Raw genomic sequence first — 21241 nt, 5'->3', positions numbered from 1 at the left:
TATCCATTGATTTTCCTATTGATTGTCATGTCAGCTTCATTTTATTAGTAGAGACCCGACTTTAGGGGCTTAGAGGGGTGCTACGGTCTTTACCGTACCTTCCCGATAAGTAACCTAACCCCCGAACCCGATCCGGTTTTTCACAGATCGCCTTTTCCAAAATAAGGAGTCACACTTAGGGTTTTTCTTTCTTATTTTGTTTACCCTTTAAAAATAAAACAAAAATAAGTGGCGACTCCAAGTCATTTTTCTTAATCAATAAAGATCAATTTTTCGAAATCAAAATCGAGTTTCGCCATCGAGTGGGAAATGCATTGAGCCGAAATGCGGGGTCCACAAAATGGCGACTCCACTGGGGATGACTTAGAGGGTCAAACTTGAACTTAGAGTGAAGCAGACGTCGCATTCGATTGGACGATCAGTGGATGCTCATTTCTTGATTGCACATTGAGAGCTTTTGATGCATGCTTAGATGATATGTCCATTTGGGATTTTGACATGTTGATTATGTTGACTGATTTGTCTTGATTGAGGATTTCGATGCCATGTTTTCTCCTGTGCTTCATTGATATATTCGTTTGAGATATTGACATGCTGATTATATTGATCGATCTTATTGCCTTGCTTAGCATATTGACTCTGATTTTTCCATGATTGTTCTGATCACTTCACATGCATACAATCACCACTGTACATCACTCAGCTTGACATGTTGATTCTTTGACTTGTATACTATTTTGATCGTCTTTGAGCAGGATGTTTGTACCACTATTCGTCTTGATTGTCGTATTCTCGCTTATCTTGTGTGTACATGAGTGATATATCCTGCTTTGCCTGACTGTATGATGCATGACTGCCCTCCCTCTGCATGATTGCATGTCGTCTGTCTATGTGGGTCTCACTTCTATCCCCCTATCTCCAACTCTCTTGGTTTCGGTCATTCCTTTCATCTTGGTTCTCACTATTGCAAGTGTGAGACCTTCCGTGTGCTTGCTCTCTGACCGAGCCAGAGATTAGGAGTAGGGTCTAGCGACGGGCTATATCGATGCACGGGAGCATTCTGGAGGAGAGCGGCACTTTGATGTCGATTGGAGTCCGATCATTGAAGACCTGTATAGCCCCGAGCTAGGTTTCATGGATAGTCGTGCGACCAGTGTGTTTCATCTTCTGCTCTAGATCCTTAGGATTTTCGGATGCACCCACACCATTCACTATGCACTTTAGTTGACCATTGAGCGTTGAGAGTTTGAGAGGTTTCACCATAGGAAACCCCCTGGGATGCCGAGGTAGTGCATGTGTGGAGGTGATGACCACCTTGCATGGAAGCACCCCGTCTCTTTTTGAGGCGTGCAGAGGGTTGCGTACCGCAGGAGGGTATGATCGCTTCTGCTAGGGATATTTTAAAGTCCACCCTTATCCATTTAGAGCCACCTTGACCTTGTAGGTTGAGCCGTAGATCCTTCGATTAGGATTCCCTCCTTACACGTGGGTGCATCTGAGGGCTTTCCGTGCCTCTGTAGCCGCAGTTTTGGATCCGATTTTCCCTCTGTTTAGTCTCCAGTGGAGAGTGCACTGAGATCATGACGAGTTTGAGTACGGTCGGACCGCTCATCTTCATTTGGATGCTTTGCTTGTTCCTGTTCAGATTATCTTTTCTTCTATACATTCCCCGAGCCATATCCTTATTCCGTTCTTCGTGCTTTGTAGGATCGGACCTTTGATTCCTCGTCTTGATATACCTTTTGTGGATCAGAGCAGAGGAGGAGTACTTTCAGGATCAGGATTTTTACTCTCAGTCTGGGTATAGTTTCGTGGATCAGAGTAGAGGGTAGATTAGTTCGGGTTTCAGATACACCTGATATGGATCAGCAGGTTGTCACGGTCGATCAGTTCACGGCCGCTATGGCTTCTATCCAGGAGGCTTTGGCTAGCCTCAGGCAGGAGATCAGTGGTCAGCAGGGTAGACCACCGACAGTTCAGGATGAGACGCCATATGACTCACACCCACCTCCACCACCCCCACCCGTTCCTTCAGTGCACCAGGCATCACCATATGTATTACACGGGCGTTCTGAGATCGCTCCACCCGCAGCCGCCCAGGCCGTTGTCGCTGATGACACGCATGCGCGCATGGACCGCATCGAGCAGTGTATGAGACAGATGAGAGTGTCAGATGGATCCGTCGTTTGGGATGATTTTGGGGGTATGCCGGTAGCCAGTTTACCGGCTAAGTTCAGGATGCCAGATATTGAGAAGTACACTGGTATTGGTTGTCCGCGCCTCCACCTCAGACTTTATAGCACCGTGATGAGGGCTCATGGACTAGACGAGCCTCAGATGATCACCCTTTTCCCCCTATCTCTGAGTGGGGCGGCTCAGCGCTGGTTTGCGTCTCTGGAGTCCTCGAGACGCCGTACATGGGATGACTTGGCCCAGGAGTTCCTACGACAGTTTTCGTTTAACACTGTTGTAGACGTATCGAGGAGAGAGCTCGAGGCTCTGAGGCAGAGGACAGAGGAGTCCGTTTCTTCTTTCATTTCCCGCTGGCGCGGGAAGATAGCTGAGATAGTGGATAGACCATCAGAGAGAGACCAGATTCAGATGGTTTTGAGGAGCCTACAGCCGAGGATCGCCAGACATGTGGTTGGGGCCCCGTTCACAGATTTTGGGTCTCTGGTTATGGCTTTGTATGATGTCGAGGACGGTATCACGAGAGGTTTATGGGCAGATTCTTCCCCTAGTGATGTTAAGGGGAAGAAACCATTCATAGGACCGAGACCGACAGAGGTTGGCGCTATCAGTTCATCCAGTCAGAGGCCTTTCAGACGCCATCAGCCGATCCCACAGTTTTCTGAGCCTCATTCTTCCTATGCATCTCATCAGTACAGGCCACGGACACCTCGTCCGGTTTATGATCAGACACACATGCCGCAGACATTGGTTGTACCTTCTTATGCCACTCAGGGCATTGAGAGACCCGCGGTCTCCTACACAGCCACAGGGCAGCCATGCTACGCTGCTCAGTTCACCGCGAGACCTGCGGCGCCTTATCCCCGACCTGGAGCCCAGCAAACTTCTGCTCCGTTTGCTTTGAGGACGCAGAGGCAGTTCTCGCAGATAGGCATGCCGTTGAGCCAGGCTCTTCGGAAGCTTACGGAGGCTGGTTTATTGACTGCTCTCACCCCTCGGCCACTACCTCAGCCGATTCCAGCTCAGTTCAGGATGGATTTACACTGTGCTTATCATCAGGGGCCTGGACATGAGACCGATCGATGCACCGCTCTGAGGCACGCTATTCAGGATCTGATAGACCAGGGTTTGGTACACTTGGGCCAGCCGAGTGTGACCACAAACCCGTTGCCGACCCACACCACACATGCAGTTCCTCCACCAGCTGGTGGTATTCATTTCTTGGACTTTGATGAGACTGATGATCATGTCCATATGTTGAGTTGGGATGATCCAGACCCAGAGCCTATCATGCCAGCTGGGATTTATGAGACGAGTGGGGTGACTCTAGAGCCACAGATGCCTGCTCCATTCCGATTATTTCATGAGGCAGCGTCTGTACAGACTACCACTTCCGAGCCTTTGACATTCACACGCTATAGCGTTCAGGCGCCGTACATTCTGATCCCAGATGTTGAGGAGGTTCGAGCTCCACATGTTGATATTTCTCAGACTCCGGACATCCAGTATATCCTCCGAGGGGGTAGAGTGATGCGACAGCCACCTCTCGCGGCAGCTAGGCCAGTTGAGGGTACATCTGCTTCCCAGGAGGAGGTCAGAGCAGAGGATGACGAGATTTTGAGGCAGTTGCAGAGCACTCAGGCTCGTATTTCTATCTGGAGCCTTTTAGCGTCCTCCAGTACTCATCGGGATGCACTGACTCGAGCTCTGAGCCAGATCAGAGTTGATACCACGACCACTCCTGAGGGACTCATTCATATGATGACGGCTGGCAGAGCCACTTGTATCGTCTTTTCAGATGACGACTTGCCACCAGAGGGTTCTGGCCACACGCGTCCTCTCTATATATCTGTTGGTTGTTCAGGTCGTCGAGTTCCATCTGTCCTTTTGGACAATGGCTCGGCCCTGAACGTATGTCCTCTTGCCACTGCCATCGCCCTTGGATACGCTCCTTCTGATTTCGGTCCCTCTACTCAGACCGTTCGCGTATATGACAGTACTCGGAGGGAGGTCATGGGTACATTGGAGATCGAGCTACTGATCGGTCCGGCCACTTTTGTCGCTATATTCCAGGTTTTAAGGATTCCTACATCCTTTAACCTGCTTTTGGGCCGACCATGGATCCACCGAGCCGGGGCCATTCCTTCTTCCCTTCATCAGAAGGTGAAGTTTATTCACGATGGTCAGGTCGTCGTGGTGCAGTCTGTGGGAGACATGTTCATTGCTGCCGAGCCTGTGCTCGAGATTAGTCACACTGATGAGGATCTTTTTCTGACTGGATTCACCTTCGATGAGGTGCAGACCGTAGAGATAGAGGATTTCTGCCGAGATTTTGTGGCCATGTCATTTGACCAGCATGGGAGCACAGTGGTGCTCGATATTATGCGGAGCATGTCCTATCTACCCGGCATGGGGTTGGGCCGACGTCAGCATGGACCGAGCGAGTTCATAGCCATCCCTGATCATGACGTACCGTTCGGACTCGGGTTCACCCCCACTGAGGCCGATTATCTCTATATGGCGCGTTTGCGTAAGGAGAGAGTGAGGGCTCGGCTGACTCATACACCTTTCGACTATCCTCTTCGCCCATACACCATGAGCTTATCTGATTACTTTGTGAGGGCATCAGAGCCATTGACCCGCGCAGACGTGATCATTGGCGGACTTAGTACCACCCAGGAGGTTGAGCTTCAGCGCCTTGTCCAGCAGTTACGATTGGGAGACGGAGCCCCTGGTCCTTCGACTTCTGTGTTGATTGCTCCTTCTTCTCCAGATCGCACTAGCCTTATGACGCTTTGCTTCCCGGACGAGACCGATGAGCATGGGACCTTTGATGAGGTCGGGGACGTAGTGGACGGAGCCGCCCCACACGACGAGTACATCGACGAGATGCTCGCCCTGAGCATGAGCCAGATTGAGGAGACTGTTCATCCTGGGCTTGCTTCATCATTCGATCTTTTCGGGGTATCCGCCATCGAGCTTGCCGAGGAGAGCGTGACTGCCCCTGCTCTGGAGTCTGTTGAGGACCCTATAGTTTTTTATGATTTGATTGATAGCCATGTTGGCATTGTTGAGGGAGCGTCCGACTCTGTGGACCCACCTCTTTCATTTGACGTTCTGTCGGGGTTCGTCTCCCGTTCTGACATCGTTTCCGATGTTCCATCTATGGATTTGAGCATTTTTTAGTATTTGCCTGTCTCTTGTGATATTGATTTATCTGCACCATCTTCACCCACATCACAGATTTTTGACATTGATGATGAGATTGCGCAACACGATTCAGACGATGACTCGTCTTCTGCTTCCGATTCAGACCCCGTTGATCAGAGAGTTTCACCTGCTGTAGGGGACACCGAGATTGTTGACTTTGGCACGGCGGATCAGCCTAGGGAGTTGAGGATCGGATCGGATTTGTCTACAGATGAGAGAGATAGCCTCATCCAGCTACTCAGATCCTACTTGGACGTTTTCGCATGGTCCTATGAGGACATGCCAGGCCTTGATCCCTCTATCGTCCAGCATCGTCTGCCACTTCTGCCCCAGGCCAGACCGGTTAAACAGAAGTTGAGACGATTGCACCCTCGTTGGAGCTTGCAGGTGAAAGAGGAGATCCAGAAGCAGCTCAGTGTAGGATTCTTGTCAGTGGTTGAGTACCCGGAGTGGCTGGCCAATGTTGTCCCTATTCCCAAGAAGGACGGCAAGGTGAGAGTCTGTGTTGATTTCCGAGATCTCAACAAGGCCAGTCCTAAGGATGATTTTCCTCTTCCACACATCGACATGCTAATTGACAGTACGGCAGGTCATTCGATGTTGTCCTTTATGGACGGATTTTCCGGGTACAGTCAGATCTTGATGGCTCCAGAGGACATGGAGAAGACGTCCTTCATTACCGAGTGGGGCACTTATTGCTATAGAGTCATGCCATTCGGATTGAAGAACGCAGGAGCCACATATCAGAGAGCAGCGACCACACTCTTCCATGACATGATGCATCGGGATGTCGAGGTTTACGTAGACGACATGATAGTGAAATCCCGAGATAGATCAGATCATTTGGCAGCTCTTGAGAGGTTCTTTGAGAGGATCAGACAGTTCAGATTGAGACTGAATCCCAAGAAGTGCACTTTCGGAGTGACTTCCGGGAAACTCTTGGGGTACATGGTCAGTGAGCGAGGCATAGAGGTAGATCCGGATAAGATTAGAGCCATTCTTGACATGCCTGCGCCGAGGACAGAGAGAGAGGTCAGAGGCTTCCTGGGCAGACTTCAGTACATCAGTAGATTCATAGCCAGATTGACAGACATCTGCGAGCCCATATTTCGACTCTTGAGGAAGAGTCAACCTACTATTTGGGATGACCAGTGCCAGCGTGCCTTCGAGAGGATCAAAGAGTATTTGTTATCTCCTCCTGTTTTGGCGCCTCCTACACCAGGCCGTCCTCTACTCTTATACTTGTCCGTATCAGACGTGGCCTTGGGTTGCATGTTAGCTCAGCTCGATGATTCGGGCAAGGATCGAGCCATTTACTATTTGAGTAAGAGGATGTTAGACTACGAGACGAGGTATGTCATGATTGAGCGTTATTGTTTGGCATTGGTTTGGGCCACTCGCCGGTTGAGACATTACATGACCGAGTATTCCGTGCATTTGATATCTCGCTTGGATCCTCTGAGATATTTGTTTGACAGACCCGCTCTGGTTGGTCGCCTTATGAGATGGCTGGTACTTCTTACTGAATTTGACATCCATTATGTCACTCAGAAGTCCATCAGGGGGAGCATTGTAGCAGATCATCTAGCCTCATTACCAGTTTATGATGCCAGAGCTATTGACGATGATTTTCCAGACGAGGATGTCGCTGCTGTGACTAGTCTGTCAGGTTGGCGCATGTACTTTGATGGTGCAGCCAACCATTCTGGATACGGGATAGGCGTCCTGTTGATATCCCCTCATGGTGATCACATTCCCAGATCTGTTCGGTTGGCATTCTCGGATCGACATCCTGCCACGAACAACATTGTTGAGTATGAGGCTTGTATTTTGGGATTAGAGACAGCCCTCGAGCTCGGGATTAGACAGATGGAGGTGTTTGGTGACTCCAATCTGGTATTGAGACAGATTCAGGGCGAGTGGAAGACTAGAGATGTGAAGCTTAAGCCTTATCATGCATATTTGGAGCTACTGGTTGGGAGATTTGATGATTTGAGATATACCCATCTGCCTAGAGCGCAGAACCAGTTCGCTGATGCTTTAGCTACTCTAGCTTCCATGATCGATATTCCCGTTGATGCCACTGTTCGACCTTTGTTGATCGAGTCGAGATCTGCTCCTGCTTACTGTTGCCTGATCGATGATGTAGAGCCAGATGATGGTTTGCCATGGTATCACGACATATATCACTTTTTGAGACTCGGCGTATATCCTGAGGCCGCCACGGCCAAGGATAAGAGAGCATTGAGACAGTTGGCCACTCGATTCGTGATTTGCGGCGAGACACTATACAGGCGATCACCTGACGGGATGCTATTATTGTGTTTGGACCGCGCCTCTGCCGATCGGGTGATGAGGGAGGTTCATGCGGGAGTCTGCGGACCACATATGGGAGGACATATGTTGGCCCGTAAGATCATGAGGACCGGTTACTTCTGGTTGACCATGGAGACGGATTGCTGCCAGTTTGTTCAGAGATGTCCCGAGTGTCAGATACATGGGGACTTCATTCACGTGCCACCTTCAGAGTTGCACGCACTGACTTCACCTTGGCCGTTTTCAGTATGGGGTATCGACATCATTGGGAAGATTTCGCCGAAATCTTCCAGTGGTCATGAGTTCATCTTGGTCGCCATCGACTACTTCACCAAGTGGGTGGAGGCCGCTTCGTATGCGAGATTGACATCGTCTGGAGTTGCTAGTTTCATCAGATCACACATTATCTGTCGCTATGGAATCCCTCATGAGTTGATTTCAGACAGAGGAGTACATTTCAGAGCAGAGGTTGACACCTTAGTACAGAGATACAGCATCCGGCATCATAGATCGTCTGCGTACAGGCCGCAGACGAATGGGGCAGTAGAGGCCGCGAATAAGAATATCAAGAGGATATTACGGAGGATGGTCGAGACTTCTCGGGATTGGTCAGAGAAGCTCCCATTTGCATTGTGGGCTTATCGGACTTCTTTTCGCACCTCTACAGGCGCCACACCCTACTCCTTGGTATATGGCATGGAGGCGATGCTACCCGTTGAGATTGAGATGGGTTCGTTGAGAGTAGCACTAGAGCAGCAGATTCCCGAGGCAGATTGGGCTCAGGCTCGATTCGATCAGCTCAATCTCCTAGATGAGAGGAGATTGAGAGCAGCAGACCATGTTCGTGCGTATCAGAGGAAGATGGCCCGCGCTTTCAAAAAGCGGGTCAAGCCCAGACCATTACAGATAGGTGACTTAGTTCTGAAAGTCATCAGGGGATTGATCAGAGATCCTAGAGGGAAGTTCAGATCCAACTGGAGCGGACCTTATTTCATCAGGGAGTTGACCCCAGAGGGCGCTGCATGGTTGATGGATTTAGATGGAAACCGATTCTCAGAGCCAACCAATGTGGATCAGCTAAAGAGGTACTATGTTTGAGACCATGGTCGCAGGATGGGTGGTCGTCATTTCGGTTAGCCATTACCTTGTTATTCATTTGTGATACATAGTCCGTTGCTAGCCCATTGAGCCTCGCATGTGCATTATAGCCTTTCTTTCTTATCGCCTTGCTCACATTTTCACACCGGGATAGGGGCCCTTTTATGTATGCATGCATTGTTTGGTAGTTTCATGAGCTTTGGACCTAGGGGCATGTTTTTCTCATTATCTTTTCCTATCACTACATCTCTGCATTTTCATCTCAGCTTATTGGCTATGCTATTCATCTCTTCTTCCTTATCCTATCTACTATTTGTTTGTCTCATATTCTCTCCACCTCGAGTGGTGAGCCTCCTTAGTTCATCACATGGAGGATAGTCACATCATTTCCACCATCTATCTCACGGACATTGGTTTAGAGATCCTTAGTTTGAGAAGGTCATCTCGTTAGAGAGAGTTTTGGGTTGCCTTAGCACTTGGGTCGGTGTCCATCCGTTATCGACATCACCTTTGGGGTTCATTTGTTCATGTTCAGGGTATGCGTATTTGTATATATGTATAAAAAAAAAAAAAAAAAAAAAAAAAAAAAAAAAAAAAAGAAGAAAAAGAAAAAATCAAATCATTATTATTATTATTAGCACATGTGTGTATGTGCATAGTGTTCTCGATCATTGAGTATGTATATTGATGTCTGGGGGTCATTTTTATCGAGTATGTTCGTTATTGGGAGTTCGTATGTGAGCTCTCTGAGATCCCATGTTATTTGTATTGCTTCATCATATCTATTTGTGAGAGAGATGAGTGACCTTCTCCTAAGGACTCCGAGTTATTGTCCTTTCCATCATTGCATTCATTATTGATGTGACTTCACTTCATGTTTGATCTGGGTCGATCACCACTTTTCTTCACGTATTCATTGTTTCGCCATCATTTTTATCGTTGCTTGTGATTCACCTCATTCCCTTCGCGTCGACCCATCTCAGGTTCGATGCTCGTTTCACATTATCATTACACATATCACTATCAGTTCATCCTGTTTCATTTGTCTCCTTATCGATATCATATTCACGTTAGGCATTCTCGGGTCCATGGCTCATGGGATTCACTATACATGTTGCATTTCATATATGAGGGCATGAGCTTTGATCATCGGGTATTTGAGCCTAGTTTTCTTTCGTTTCTATCACCCTATCACCTTGGCCTACGTTACGTCCCGTGTTTTAAGACCACCCTGAGGCCATGGGATCAGATGTCGTCTTCAGCAGCCTCTACTTGGACAGGTGATTGAGATCTGGTTGATATTTAGATATTGTTATGCTTCTTCTTCTGGGAGTCGCCTCTTTGATGTGTAGGTCTGATTCAGTTGTGTTCGGATTACCAGGATCGTGAGTTTGATGATGATTGATTTGGTGTCACCTGATTTTTGACCTATCATACCTCTGGTGCCACACTGGGGCGTATCCCATTTCATTTGGAGGTTTATGGATCCTCACAGATCTGCACGATCATTATCACTTACTGGATGCTCATCGAGACATGGACATGATTGTTTACCTTACGGAGCCTCTGAGATCCACCCAGCCGGGTCCGCACTTCTCGACACTTGGATTCCATCATGCCTCTCCACCTGGGAGGTACATTTTGGGCATGTGTGCATGATTCAGTTATGGATTCGGACGACCATTGTTACATGTTCCATGACAGATGATTTCGTGTCGCTCAATTTCTGACCTGTCGTGCATCCGATGCCCATACTGGGGCATATTTTTCCGTTTCGGATGAGATTTACGGACTTTCATGGAGGTCGCATGTGCGATGATGGATGATTTCATGACATTTGTTCTTCGGACATGTCGCGCACCTGATGCCATACTGGGGCATATTTCCGTTTCGATTGAGATTTACGGATCTTCATGGAGTTGCATGCTCATCCCCACTTACGAGATACACGTTGACACGATGTTTCCTCCGTGGAGCCTCTCAGGAGTTACCCAGTTAGGGCTGCACTTCGCGACGCCTCGATGTCATCATGCTTTCCTTTCGGGGGACGCCCTTTTGATCTATGGGTCTGATTCAGTTGTACACGTGGATGATTTGGATCGCGCATTCGATGACGGGTGATCTGAGCTCATTTGGTTCTTCTGACCTATCACACATCCGATGTCATATCGGGGCATCCCCCCACTGTCTTTTACGTTTGGGGCATCCCCCTCACTGTCATTTACGTTTGGGGCATCCCCCCACTGTCATTTACGTTTGGGGCATCCCCCCGCTGTCATTTGCATTTGGGGCATCCCCCCACTGTCATTTACGTTTGGGGCATCCCCCCACTGTCATTTCGTTTGGGGCATCCCCCCCACTGTCATTTACGTTTGGGGCATCTCTCCACTGTTATTTACGTTTGGGGCATCCCCCTACCGTCATCTTGTTTAGGGCATCCCCCTACCGTCATCTTGTTTAGGGCATCCTCCTATTTTTGGTCTGTTTAGGGCATCCCCCTATTTTCAGTTTGTTTAGGGCATTCTCCTACCGTCAGTTCGCTTAGGGCATCTCCCTTTGTTTCAGATTTCTCACCACCGTAGGTCTTCACCTATGGGCCTTATAGTTTAGCTTTTAGAGTTAGTTTTTAGTTGGCTTCCAGAGCTATTATTTTCTCAGTTTATCATTTAGAGTTAGTTTTTTTGTTTGGCTTCCAGAGCCATTATTCTTCTAGTTTAGTGTTTAGAGTTAGCTCTTTGGTTTGGCTTCCAGAGCTGTTGTTTTCTCAGTTTATCATTTAGAGTTAGTTTTTTTTGTTTGGCTTCCAGAGCCATTATTCTTCTAGTTTAGTGTTTAGAGTTAGCTCTTTGGTTTGGCTTCCAGAGCTATTATTTTCTCAGTTTATCATTTAGAGTTAGTTTTTTTGTTTGGCTTCCAGAGCCATTATTCTTCTAGTTCAGTGTTTAGAGTTAGCTTTTTTATCAGGCTTTCAGAGCTATTATTTTTTCAGTTTGACGTTCAGAGTCACCATCATCACTTTTCAGTTTCGGCGTTCAGAGCCATTATCGGTTTTCAGATCAACATTCAGAGTCATCATCATCATTTCTCAGCTCCGGCGTTCAGAGCCACCATCACTTTTTAGTTTCGGCGTTCAGAGCCATCATCATCACTTCCTCAGTTTGACGTTCAGAGCCGCATTCCCGGTTTCGGCGTTCAGCGCCATCACTATTTTCAATTTGGCGTTTAGAGCCGTTATCTGTTCTCAGTTTGACGTTCAGAGTCACCATCATCGCTATTTGCAGTTTGGCGTTCAGAGCCACCATCGCTTTTTAGTTTCGGTGTTCAGAGTCATCATCATCACTATTTTCAGTTTGGCGTTCAAAGCCACCATCACTTTTTAGTTTCGGCGTTCAGAGCCATCATCATCACTTCCTCAGTTTGACGTTCAGAGCCGCATTCCCGGTTTCGGCGTTCAGCGCCATCACTATTTTCAGTTGGCATTTAGAGCCGTTATCTGTTCTCAGTTTGACGTTCAGAGTCACCATCATCGCTATTTGCAGTTTGGCGTTCAGAGCCACCATCGCTTTTTAGTTTCGGCGTTCAGAGCCATCATCATCACTTCCTCAGTTTGGCGTTTAGAGCCGTTATCTGTTCTCAGTTTGACGTTTAGAGTCATCATCATCGCTATTTTCAGTTTGGCGTTCAGAGCCACCATCGCTTTTTAGTTTCGGCTTTCAGAGTCATCATCATTACTATTTTCAGTTTGGCGTTCAGAGCCACCATCGCTTTTTAGTTTCGGCGTTCAGAGCCATCATCATCACTTCCTCAGTTTGACGTTCAGAGCCGCATTCTCGGTTTCGGCGTTCAGCGCCATCACTATTTTCAGTTTGGCGTTTAGAGCCGTTATCTGTTCTCAGTTTGACGTTCAGAGTCACCATCATCGCTATTTGCAGTTTGGCGTTCAGAGCCACCATCGCTTTTTAGTTTCGGTGTTCAGAGTCATCATCATCACTATTTTCAGTTTGGCGTTCAGAGCCACCATCACTTTTTAGTTTCGGCGTTCAGAGCCATCATCATCACTTCCTCAGTTTGACGTTCAGAGCCGCATTCCCGGTTTCGGCGTTCAGAGCCACCATCACTTTTTAGTTTCGGCGTTCAGAGCCATCATCATCACTTCCTCAGTTTGACGTTCAGAGCCGCATTCCCGGTTTCGGCGTTCAGAGCCATCACTATTTTCAGTTTGGCGTTTGGAGTCATTATCACTTCTCAGTATCAGCGTCCAGAGCCATCACTGTCGTCTCATGCAGGCTTCTAGAGCCATCACTGTCGTCTCATGCAGGCTTCCAGAGCCATCACTGCCGTCTCGTTTGGGCTTCCAGAGTCATTTCTGCCATCTCGTTTAGGCTTCTAGAGCCATTTCTGTCATCTTGTTTGGGCTTCCAGAGCCATTTCTGCCGTCTTGTTTAGGCTTCCAGAGCCATTTCTGTCATCTCGTTTAGGCTTCCAGAGCCATTTCTGCCATCTCGTTTAGGCTTTCAGAGCCATTTCTGTCATCTTATTTGGGCTTCCAGAGCCATTTCTGCCGTCTCGTTTAGGCTTCCAGAGTCATTTCTGCCGTCTCGTTTAGGCTTCCAGAGCCATTTCTGCCATCTCGTTTAGGCTTCCAGAGCCATCACTGTCGTCTCGTTTAGGCTTCCAGAGCCATTTCTGCCATCTCGTTTAGGCTTCCAGAGCCATCACTGTCGTCTTGTTTAGGCTTCCATAGCTGTTACCTTCTAGTTAGTGTTTAGAGTTAGCTTTTGGTTTGGCTTCCAAAGCTGTTGTTTTCTAGTTTAGCTTTTAGAGTTATTTTTTTTTTTTGGTTTGGCTTCCAGAGCTTTTATTTTCTTGGTTTAGTGTTTAGAGTTAGCTTTTTGGTTTGGCTTCCAGAGCTTTTATTTTCTCAGTTTAGTGCTTAGAGTCGGCCTTGTCATCCAGAGTCACAACTCCTGGCGTTCATGTCCACTGGCATTGCGCATCTTACCTTCATGGTCTTGCATTCGTCCTCGGCTTTCCTCACTTCGTTACCCGGTGTTTATCGCATATTCATCTCGTACTCCAGGGTGGTTCGACCGTTACTCATCTTTGACGTTGATCTCTTGGGTCACTTTTGGAGACATCTTAGAGAAAGTGTGGATCCTTGATGCAAACTTAGAGGCGTTTTGAGATGCGTTTTTCTTTTAGGGTTAGAGCCTTTGTGTTCATCTGTTTGGCTTGAGTGAGTTCTTATTTTACTAGTGTCCCTGTGGGGGTCTCTTTGGTTCTTCGGTAGAGTTCACTTCATTACACTCATTATTCACACTTTCTTTTCACTCTAGTGTTCATATTCCTTACATTTGTAAACTCTACCGAAGAGGGGCATATTTGTAGACCCCCTCAACTGGGGGCAGGTTTTTTTTTTTTTTTTGCATTTTTTGCATTGATTTTCTTTTTTTTTTCTCCTTTTTTGCTGCTTTCTTTATCCACCCGAGGACGGCTGGAAGCGAAAACGGGGGGAGAAGGCAGAGCTTTTGGGCTGGCAGATGGGACGGGGATACGGCTGGCTTGCTGAGGAAGACACGAGAGAAAAGAAGAAGGAGAGAAAGGAAGGGAATCCGGGGGGGAGAGAGGAGGAGCTCGGAGGGAAAAACAGAGGAAGCTGAGGGATTTTAGAGGTTGCAAGAAGGAAGATATCCGGGAGGAAAACGAGAAAGGAAAAGGATCTGAGGATCCACTCACCCTGACTTCTCTGGGTTCAGGTATGATTCTAATTTATTTTGCTTCTCCCCTGTTTTGAACTGTTTTCCTCTGTTTTTTTTTTTTTAGTCACTTGCGGATCCCTTTGATATCTGGAGACCACTTGTGCATTTTTGCTTCTTGTTTTGGGATATCCCGAGTGTAGACTCGTCATTGCATTTGATTTTTGAAACCCCTCCCGGCAGCATCTGTGGAATGAGGCAAGACCCAACAGTTTTCTTTTACATATATATATATGCATGCTCTGCCTTCTTCTCCACTTTCTTGCCTCAATGGTGGATATGAGCAGAAGCTTTAGCTTTTGATTTTTCAGAGTTTCCAGGCTTCAAAAGTAATTTTGCTCGAAACCCGGCCTTCCACTGCAAAAAAAAATGATTCTATATGCCTTGGTTGTCTTTGAATTTCCCCCGGTTTTCGACGCTGCGGGGGCCGCGAAGTGTGGGCATCTGTGGGTGATTCTATCATTTTCAGCTCGTCTCTTGCCTTGATAGTTAATATAATTTTTGCGTTTGACGTTGAATGTTGTGTGTGCATCTTTGGGTGATTTTGTCATGTTCAGTTCAGATGTCGTTTTCATAGTTGATATTTTCAGTTTTGATGTTGAAGATTGGTGATATATAGTGTATCTCTGTAGAAATAAATACTGTGGAATTCTGTAATAATTCTTGTGGAAGAAGGAGAGTGTGAGGGAAAAGATTATTTAATTGGTTGCAAAAAGTTAATGGCCACGTGCAAGCCAAAGGAATGTTCTTGGGGTAACAATAAAAAAACCCCAAGCCTCTTTATGGTCCAGGTGTTAGCATATAAGACATGAGTTTTATCTTTTTACTTATTTATTATTATGTATGTTTCTAGTTTATTGTGTACCCATTTAAATAATTCCTCCAAGTTCCGGATTCCAAATTCTAATCTCCAATTCCCACAATTCCAATTTTTCACACTCGTTTATTTAGTTATTATTATTATTATTATTATTATTATTATTATTATTATTCAATATTTATTTAATTATTTCATTTAAAAATTCAAATCATTCAAGTTTAGTTATTCGAAAATTTGACTTCCTAATTTAATATTCAATCTCAAAAATTCCATCATTCACTTTCATCCGTTTAAATATTATTTATTATCGTTATTATTATTATCCCATATTTATTTAATTATTTCATTTAAAAATTCAAATTATTCAAGTTCAGTTATTAAAAAAATCTGATGTCCTAATTTAACTTTTAATCCCAAAAATTTCACTATTTATTTTTACTCGTTTAAATATTATTTTCATTAATTAGTATTATTACTCCATATTTATTTATTATTTTTGATCATTAAAATCCAATTCTTCAAAAATCTAGCGTCCTAATTTAACTTTTAATCCCAAAATTCCACTATTCATTTTTACTCGTTTAAATACTGTTCTCGTTAATTAGTATTATTACCCCATATTTATTTATTATTTTGATCATTAAAATCCAATTCTTCAAAAATCCAGTGTCCTAATTTAATTTTCAATCCCAAAAATTTCACTATTCATTTTGTTCGTTTAAATATTATTTCCGTTAATTAGCATTATTATTCCATTAATTTATTTTACAAATTCCAATAATTAAAGTTCAATTTTTCAAAATTCCCTTTTTCGAATTTAATTTTCAATCTAAAAAATTCCACTATTCACGTTCATTCGTTTAAACATTATTTTTGTTATTATTATTATCATTCCATATTTATTTACTTATTGCTTTTAAAAATTCAAATCATTAAGGTTTAATTATTCAAAAATCTTACTTCCGAATTTAATTTTCAATCTAAAAAAATTCCACTATTCACGTTCATTCGCTTAACCATTATTTTTGTTATTATTATTATTATTATTCCATATTTATTTATTTATTTCTTTTTAAAATTCAAATCATTAAAATTCAATTCTTGAAAAATCTGATTTCCGAATTTAATTTTCAATCTCAAAAATTCCACTATTCACATTCAACTGTTTAATGATTATTTTCGTTATTATTATTATCCCGTTCATTTATTTATTCACTTATTCATACATTTAAAATCTCATCTCCAAATAATTTCCCAAAATTTCATCATTATTATTATTCCATTCATTTATTTATCCACTTATTTATTTATTAAAATTTCGTCTTTAAATAATTCTTCAAAATTCCGATTCCCAAACTTAGTTCTCTGAAATTCCAATTCCTTTCAAATTTAATTTCTAAAATTCTCATTTTTATATTTAATTTCTAAAAACCCAATTTTCAAATAATCTCTAAGACTCCGATTTTCAAAATGAATTTCAAAAAGCTAGTTTTTCCTGCGAACAATTTTAATTTATGTTTGGTAATGCATGTGATATATTTCGTGCTCTATATTGTGCACTGACTCTGCTTTTATGATAGCGCATCGCTCGTTCGTGGCTCAGGTATGCATCTGTTCCTATTCTAGTCATTCTCTATGCATGTTTTGATTCCTATATGTACATAATCGACTCTAGTATCCATTGATTTTCCTATTGATTGTCATGTCAGCTTCATTTTATTAGTAGAGACCCGACTTTAGGGGCTTAGAGGGGTGCTACGGTCTTTACCGTACCTTCCCGATAAGTAACCTAACCCCCGAACCCGATCCGGTTTTTCACAGATCGCCTTTTCCAAAATAAGGAGTCACACTTAAGGTTTTTCTTTGTTATTTTGTTTACTCTTTAAAAATAAAACAAAAATAAGTGGCGACTCCAAGTCATTTTTCTTAATCAATAAAGATCAATTTTTCGAAATCAAAATCGAGTTTCGCCATCGAGTGGGAAATGCATTGAGCCGAAATGCGGGGTCCACAATTACATTTGACCCTTTAGGTACTATCTTTTAATGATATAAGTATTGTAATGAAAAATGTATTAAACTTGAATTATTTTTTAAAAATTCATATTTTGTAATTATTTTTATTAAGTGTGTGGAAATTCACATTTTTTTAATAATTATATTGTTTTAAAGTGATATTGAGTTTATCACTAAAATAATATAATTTAAAAAAAACATCTAGACATAAATTAAGCTTCAAAATAACTCCATGTTGTGACCAAAATCACATGCCGTAAGTGTGATATGCATGTATCTTAATAGAATATTTCACAATAATTTTTTTAAGAAAAAAACCACCTTTAACATAAAAGAAAATTATGGTTTCTGAAAAAATTTAAAATTTATTTTTAAAAACTTGAAAATTGTTTTTTTGTTAATAATGTTTTTTAAGATAAACATTTCAATTGATGGTTTTTCTTTTAAAAAAAAGTTTTTAGAGAAAAAGATTTCAACGAAAAATACTTCAAAAAACACTTTTAACAATAAGTTTTGAAAAGATTTTCTATTTATTCAACTTTCCATTTTTTAAAAATATTTTTTAAATTTTGCTTAACACCACATTTTTCTTTTTTCAAAAACTAATTTTAAAAATTAAAAAAACTATAAAATGTTTTAATAAAAAACATTTATAAGATAAATACTATGAAATACATTATAATACCCTGTTTGATAATATTTTTATTATAAGTACTTTCAATGAAAATGTTTTTCTTATAAGTATTTTTTGAATAATTGGTGATAAATCAAAACATTAATGAACATGATTTTATAGAGATAATTGTGTTTTGGACGGGTCCAAAAATTAAGTTTTGGTTCGTATAAGTTCACTATTTAAACCTAAGACCTAGAGAAAGTGTGAAAATTGAGAAAAAAGATACGAAAGTTTTTATCTTTCAAAGAATGACCTTTATTGACTATAAAAAAATAGAAAAATATTAATTTAAATTTTATTTATTTTGCAAATCTCAATAAATTTTAATATAATTTAGTGATTTGGAAAAAAATACACCATTTTCCAAAAAAATAAAAATAAATTATTATTATTATTTAAAAATCAAACATCTTATAAAATATTATTTTTAAAATTATGTACATAAAAAAATAACTAAAAATATGTCAAATTTATTTTTTTTAAATGATACGTTTTTATAATACATTTTTAAAAAAAATTAGTTTTCTAAAAATAATAAATTTTAAAAATAATTATTAAAAAAAATTAAGATAAAAAAAATTATCAAGGTAGAAAATAGTTTTGAAGAGTATATTAGTTTTTTCCTCTTTATCAATTATGCAATTTTTATGAGCAAAATCTTAATTTTTGGACTCAATTGGATCCAAAAGACAATTGTCCGTTTATATTTATAAAGCACATTGATTTTATATATTTTTTGAAAGTATTTTTAAAATTTTATAAAATATATATTATTTCTTTAGAAATAACGTTTTTATACTATAGGCGCTTTTTTAAAAAAATTATCAAACTCTAGCTGTTTTTTTTTTTTTCATTTAAAACTATTTTGATTAATTTCTCTTTAAAAGCACTTCACATTGGTTAATTCCAATGAGGCATGAAAGAATGCTCATTACGTGTTTAAAAAATATAAGTAAAAAGAAGCGGTAAAAAGCTCAAGTTTGACCCAACGAAGCCACGTGAGCAATGATAAGGCAGGGGTGGGGAACAGGTTGAGGGCGATACAACCACGGCGCACGCTAGCAAGGAAGCGGCGTAAGCGTCTCAAGACGAAAGAAGGAAAGTTGACACTGACCGCGTGTGGGACACTCGTTATCAGGATGGCACCAACCAGGCAAAGCTACCCGTTAGCAACCTCACCAGCATTTTAGGATTTAGACCCTCTTCATCATTGGTGTTACCACCTTCACAAAATAAATTCATTTACACCCAAAAATTAAAATAAATAACTAGAATATTACCACCTTCCTTCAAATTCTTATTTTTAATATTTAATTCTTTTTATTAGGATATATTAAAAATATCTAATCAGATAATAATAAGCCAGATTCCAAATAGGTCACCCTCGTCCCAATGTCATGTCATTTAATTATATTTAATCATTTTTTTTTAGGGATAAGACAAGTATAGGAAATTTTCTTACCGTTCTTGTTTAAAAATTTTCTAATGTTTTTTAATTTTCTCATTTTTAAATTTTATTAAGAATAAATATCATTTATAAATATAAAAATATTTATAATTTAATTTTATGAAAAAAGTAATATTTTATTTTATGTTTAAAATTTTTTAAAAATTAAAAAAAATTAAAATGATTTTTTTATTTAAAATTATATAATTGGGGTGGGATGAGAGTTTTTAAAACCTTTTCAAATTCATATCAATATTATTTTTCTTTATTTCAAACCTTTCTAATTAAGGACGTAAAAGGAAAAATGGTATCTGAAAAACTTATCTCATTACTATCACTACTCATTAATAATATAAAAATATTTAATTTTTATATTTATTAACAACTAATAAATGATTAAGGATCTATTAAGTACCTTTTTTTTCTCCAACTATTTTAACTTTAATTATGATTTCTAAATGGAAGTTTCTTAAAAAACAATTTATGAGCATATTTATTATGATTGTGGGAAAAATGCTAATTTTCACTAGAAGAGAGTATTGTAAGAGTAGGTTGTGATTGAGATAGAGTGTTGGTATTAATCTTAATCATAGGATTTATTAGGAATAATTAGTAATTATTGATTAAATTTTTCCAATTTGGAAATTAGTAGGGGCATGTACCTTATGGGAAGGGACAAAATCTTATTACCTTAGAACATTTACTAGATTAAAATTGACCTTTAACCACCTCATCATTGAAACCAAACATCATGATATAAAACACATGTCAATACATAAAAAGCATTCTTTGTTTTGAATGATTTTAGATTATAACTTCTAATTACTCAATCCATTCAACATCTCACCTTGGCATAAACCATAATATTTCCATTATAAGTCGGTCTTCATAATTATTAAGCGGATACCATATGATAAAATCCCTACAAATAATTTAGGTGTTTTCCCATAATTCAAAAGGTCAACTTTATGTCATATTACGCTCCAAAATCTGAGCTTAGAAAAAACTTAAGTATACAACATTTAGGTTTATATAAAAAGTTTGTAATAAATCAAAGATACTTGTTGACTAAGTTATGTACAACAACTGTTTTTAATAATAATTTTTATTTTTTTAAAATAAAAATATAAGAAAACATTTTTAATTATCATTTTTTCTCAAAATATATATTTAAAAAGTATTCTAATAAAAGTTGCTCTCTAAAAATATATTTTAATTGTTTTGATTTTTTTTTATTCATTTTTAAAAAATAATTATATAAATATGAAAAATAATTAAGTTATGAATAAAATTATCTTTAGAAAATACTTAGAAAAGAGGACATATAATTTTATAAAAAGACTTTTTTTAATACATTCACAAGGGTATTTTTCTATATTTAGTTTTTATCTTTTTATATTTTGGTTTTAATTTTTCACAATTAAGGTATTGTTTATTTTTAATTTTTAATTTGTTACTAAAAATAATTTGTTTTCGGATTTTAATTCATTTATTTTATTTTTAAATTTTTTTTCTTCATGGATTACTTATTTTTATTGATTGAATAGAAAAAAAATTAAAATATTTAATTTTTTAAAAATAATTGAATATTTTTTTATTATTTTTTAATATGCAATAAAAATAAAATATTAAAATAAAATTTAATATTTAAAACTCATTTGATAATAATTTTAAAAAGTATTTTTAATATTTTTAATGCTTAAAAATTTATAT

The 21241-nt window shown here is 40.5% G+C and overlaps 1 long non-coding RNA gene across 1 annotated transcript; it reads left to right on the top strand.

Moving 5' to 3' along the window:
• Positions 1-13569: 13569 nt before the first annotated feature.
• LOC132252810 (uncharacterized) lies at positions 13570-15391 on the top strand. The gene is made up of 2 exons (XR_009464590.1): positions 13570-14570; positions 14882-15391. It is a non-coding gene; the product is annotated as an uncharacterized LOC132252810 (long non-coding RNA).
• The last annotated feature ends 5850 nt before the right edge of the window (positions 15392-21241 follow it).

Source organism: Vitis vinifera, chromosome 17 (assembly GCF_030704535.1).
Source record: "Vitis vinifera cultivar Pinot Noir 40024 chromosome 17, ASM3070453v1".
In the NCBI taxonomy this organism is placed as follows: domain Eukaryota; kingdom Viridiplantae; phylum Streptophyta; class Magnoliopsida; order Vitales; family Vitaceae; genus Vitis; species Vitis vinifera.
Note: the sequence above shows the minus strand (reverse complement) of the source record. Positions and strands in the feature narration are given on the sequence as shown.